Below are 5,346 nucleotides of genomic sequence, written 5' to 3'. Positions count from 1 at the left end.
AAGTCAATCTTGAGTTATATACTTGTTTTCTGTAGATGAAGTAAACACGCGAAGCCGCCTAATAGTAATAGTCGTTGCGTTCCATAATGTTAGCTAAAGGTTCAGTACACACACGCGGGCTAGCTCGTCATTGAATTGAATAAATTACTATTGTAGCGGCGGCGCGACGCGGCGGCGTACGTGTGTTGTAAACTGCATGATCGCTCCTCCACGCTAAATACATCAAAGTAGCTTGAAGATTAATAATGCGCATGCGTTGTGGACTGCAGGCGTTGAACTGTGTACGCTCATCGCCTGTGAGCTGGCATGGATCACAAGAGTTTTGCCGCTCGAATATTACTAAGTACAATGTAGTAGTGCGAGGAGCTGCAATCTTGCTATCTGCGTTCACTTTATCACTTGCGGAGCAAAACAAGAAATAAAGAATGCACTAAATACACCAGTCTTTTACCAAACGACGAAAGAATGTCAAGTTCTCCACTATACATAGTAATAGGCCCTAAAGGAGTGGATGGTCATTCATTTTTCAGCTTCCCCGACATCACACGCGGACACTGTCCCGACCCAAGCGAGAGTGAGAGGCTATGAACAACGAAATCGTAAACTCTGTGCATTTTTTTTTTTGTTCTTCACTGCGTTTTGTCGTCATTGCAAATGAGCTCCACAGCATTCGCTCATTTCCACAACGCAAGAAAACTACCATGCTTATCTTATAGTTTATATGATTTATCTCCCATGCAGAATTGCTTCAAGCAGGGGCGATAGACTGATCAGTTAGTCATCAGGATATCAGAGATATTGTTGTCTTTTTTTCGAGTGGGGATATGACCACTGAAATATAATTTTTGTCTTTTCTACATCCTAGTCAAAACAGTACTTTGAGGCAATATTAGTACTGTTCCGATTGTTTTGTCTTTTTTTTCCGCAGGCGAGTAGGCTGTACTAAGCTGCTCTGCGCAGCTTCTAACAGTAACTGTTATTACAAATACGGTGTCTTGTGTACGGTGAAGCCTATATGTGGGCTATATTTTCCTGTTAACTCCATGCTCTCAGCGGTGACAAGTATGGCAAAATTAAACAGACAATAAGTAACACTTCGTAACGGTCGATTCTCAATAGTGGCCAGAGGACGCGCGGTCGATCGTCAAAACGGCAGCAATAACCATTATTTTAGTCACTTCATTGCGACTCCCGGCGAAAACTACCAATATAAGGGCCTACCCCCACGTTAAACCAAGGAGGAAGCCGAGTCAGTCATGTTATTCCTATGGGGCCTAGGCCTGCCAATTCACCATCCGCTATAGCATACGATCTACACTACAGTGCATGCATGACTGAACAGTGCCCGTAATTCATTAAGCATTCTGTTCGACGATGCTCACAAACAACCGAATACCTTGATTACATAATTATAACTTCCCCTCCCTTGATGAAAGCTCATGATCTAGAGAGCCAAATCCTCGACCAAGGCCTTTCATTATTGGCGGGATTCTTCAATTTCAATTTCAATTTCGATTCATTTTGACAAACCATTCGTATGTAATACAAACCCCTTGTGGGGACAGGGACGGAGGCACATTGTTTTGTATAATTACACAAATTGAACCAGGTTGATGTTTCTTTCAAGTGCTTTGCTAATCTTACGGAAAACAACAACAACAACAACAACAACGACAACAACACGAGGTTCTGTTTCGAGAATAACTCACATTTTGAGACTACATAGGCTATTGTACTCCTATAAACTACAGCTGAAAGGTACGTAGTAGGCCTAATTGTCTTTTGTTACAATCACTTCTGCAGAGACTCCAACCCCAAGCACCTTCTGATCTGGAGATTCTCCCGCCTGAAACCCCCAGCAAACGGGAGACCCAAGTTTATGTGTGCGAAGCGTGAAGTTCCTTGGGTTATAGATGCTCTCTGGTGCTATCTAAGGCTTATTTTTGCAACATATGATAGCAATAAGTAAGAAATCCTTTCCAACTGGAGACATTGAGCCAGGGCGGGAGAAATTAAATCTCAAACGGGAGAACGGGAGATTTTGCAAAAATGGGTTTTCGGCGGGAGATCTCCCGTCGAAAACGGGAGAGTTGGAGTCTCTGCTTCTGGCACGAGCACAATACTCGCAAAGTGTGATGGCTTGCTTTGTGGTCCATGCGTTGGACCCGCATATCCTTATGCGTCTACGTCATCAAACCACGTGAACCCGCGCGGGGTCGCCTGGCATCCTGCGGTCCAAGTGGGGAAGGTATCCGCTATGATATCGAAGTGCATTTCCACGCCGACACAAACGAACACACAGCACGCCACGGCTTTCCACACTATTCCACGTGATAGGCAATATCAGGCGGGTTGCGCCATGGGAATTTACACGTCGGCGCAATCGAAGCGGAACAAGAGAGCACGTAGTGATCGCGGTTTATATGTCATATAAGCATGGCAATATCAAACGGCGTCTTTATTGCAGACAACATTATGACGTCAAGAGTGTTTGGGCAGAACATCTCTCGAAGGCAATAACGCGTTTTACGTGAAGTATTTTGAAATTCATGGAAAAGTAAATGAACAAGCGGCCATAGAAAAAAAAGAGTAATTGCATACTATCAATCTGAACAGGTATAATGAAAGCCAAGAAGTTTTTTTTTTAATGAAATCGGCTCAGTGAAATCGCACAATCGGTGTAAAAATCAAAGCTAACGCGATCAAATCAAGAATGCGAAGGCTGCATAATTTAGTGTCAGATAATGACCTATAGAATGTTGCCCCATGAGTAAAAGCTCAGCGGGCTTACTAAGTCGCAAGCACCATACAATCTATGAGTTTGCAGTATTATCATCATAGCCACGAAAATTTCGCTATAAATAGAGAAAACTAACGTGCGGTTTTTATACAAGGCATTAAAGAAAAATGACAGATTAAAACGACTATTTTGAGGCACAGCGAAAGAACAAATGCTAAATGACATGAAGACATCAAACAATGTGTTATCTTAGCATCTTAATTGTTTTCCTTATTCTGCTTTTGTTTTACAAGTTTAATGGCAAATTGGGAATTATTAAGTATGCTTTGAAAAACTTGAATTCATGTAATAGGGTCTAAATTGCGATTGTACGTTATTCCATTGCATTTTTAGTGCGTTTGACACTGGCAAAACCTGTAATTGAATTAAAAATATATTCATTTTTGTTTGGTTTCTCACACACCATGGGTCAATCTATAATCACAGAAAGGTGTTATCGTTGAATTACATCAGTCATTGCTGCTTTAATTGCCATTCCATTGCCTTTATCGTGATAAACATGATCTTACGTTTTAATGAATTAATGTCATTCAAAATTCCCAACTATTCAACTTAAAACATTACATTGAAACAGCCGTCTTTTACACCCTATAAAACTGGCAATGCTCATCTAACATTCGTCATCAAAAAAAAAATTCGTGTCGCAATGGGAATTTTCTGTTATATGTTTGCATGACTGCTGAGCAGTAGGCTTATATCCACTATCAAGTGACGTGAAAACTTAGTCCATGTTCCAGTTGATTTAGATAAATGTTTATAAAACAAACATAAACAATAAATCAGATTAAACATTATCAAACTGTTAAACAAAGCAATAAATGCGAGCAGTGAATAGAGATCGAATAGTGATCAGAGTAGCTATTATCCTCTCTATATATATAATGTATACGTGTGTAAAGCAAGTTCTGACGCGTCATTTTTGTATGAACTTCTTTACATGGCACAATATGCACTCACATATGTTGAAACAGAACATCGTTAAACCCACCTCAACAAGACTTAACAATGTTCATGACATGTATACTTTTTAGTAACAACAAGAGATGTGAATTTTTCGCCCTGTTGAAAGTTTTGAAGGCCAAATCAACATAATAATATCCTTCTTCCATTCGGAAAACTCATACAACTGGAATTCCACGGCGTGTAAGACCTAAATTATAATCAAAGCAATAAATCAAAGTTGTATTTTTGTTACTGTTGTTTTGTTATCATTCACTGCTTCTCATTTTGTTTCGCAACACCACATAAATACTATTAAAAGAGGTACAATGAATGATTTACATAGACTTATTGCAATGTGTATATGATACAATTTAGGAGCATCAAACTTGGGTGCAACATGTCTGGGTCGGGACATTGGTGTGACTATAGGTGTATGCTATAGTCTTCACTAACCTTTCATTAATACCTACATGACATTGTATGCCTACATGCGTCCTTACGTAACATGCAGGTTTTATCGCCTTGCCTTGATGGACATCAGAACGGTGTTTGCAAAATTGGCTTTGACGGTGATGAAAATCACAACCACATCTTGACGTCATAATGCCTTTCGAATGCACTGTACGAGATTATTTGCATGCCTCGGTGAAAAACGAAGTCGCATAAAGATAACTCTATGAATCCGATGTGTATTACCATGCGTTAATGTATAAAGCATATACATGTACTGGAAACAGACCGCGCACCATCTGCTATAGTAAATAGCGATAAATGAAGTGTATGCTTTGACATCGGTTCCTCCTCATTTTGACATGAGATGCTCTGTACAAGTACGAATTATGGTTGTATAGTGCGCTTCAAAAATACAAATGTATTGATAAATATCACGTGGTAGCAATTCGACCAATCACAGATCAAATCCTACATACGCACACTGCAACTAATTCCTATCATGCATGGTTATTTGTAATGGAGAGAAAAATCGATAGCACAAAAAGGCACATTGGCACCTATGCTGGGAACTTAATACTATCCGTCTTAATAAGTTGGGTAACTGATTGTGAAGTGTAAAAATACATCACTTACCGATAACGATGAAAAGTGCTTACCGTTTAAATCGTCAAGCAAAATATGAATTTAACTCAATTACAATAGCAATAGCAGTTGATAACTTTTTTATCACGCCCTTGAAGACATAATTCAATATATTATATGCCTACATAATGAGGCCTGTTAGTTTAGCGTTCATAATCACCAGTGTCATCATCATCATATGACGGCATTATGAAACATATTTACTGCATGCTGTATCAGCATTGGCTGTGAAACTTTCATGAACAATACAATTCATCTATAACCCTAAATGTGACGATGTATGGCGTAGAAAAGCATTCTTGCATACGGAACGTGCGGCTCTCACACATCGTATGGCCTCATGAAGACGGCATTCACGATACACATGTATTGAGTTTGAAGCTCTTTGGTTTGATCCACATGCGGTGATGCGCGGGTCTAAATGGCTCGATATCAAGATATGTTAAAATACCGATCTCGTAAATTACATACATTCCGTACTCTGTCGTCTGCCGTTTCAGGAGCTTGTG

Source organism: Diadema antillarum, unplaced genomic scaffold, assembly GCF_040938485.1.
Source record: "Diadema antillarum isolate AM-2024a unplaced genomic scaffold, OU_Dant_1.0 seq00002374_RagTag, whole genome shotgun sequence".
Taxonomy (NCBI): domain Eukaryota; kingdom Metazoa; phylum Echinodermata; class Echinoidea; order Diadematoida; family Diadematidae; genus Diadema; species Diadema antillarum.
This window is presented reverse-complemented; position numbering follows the sequence as displayed.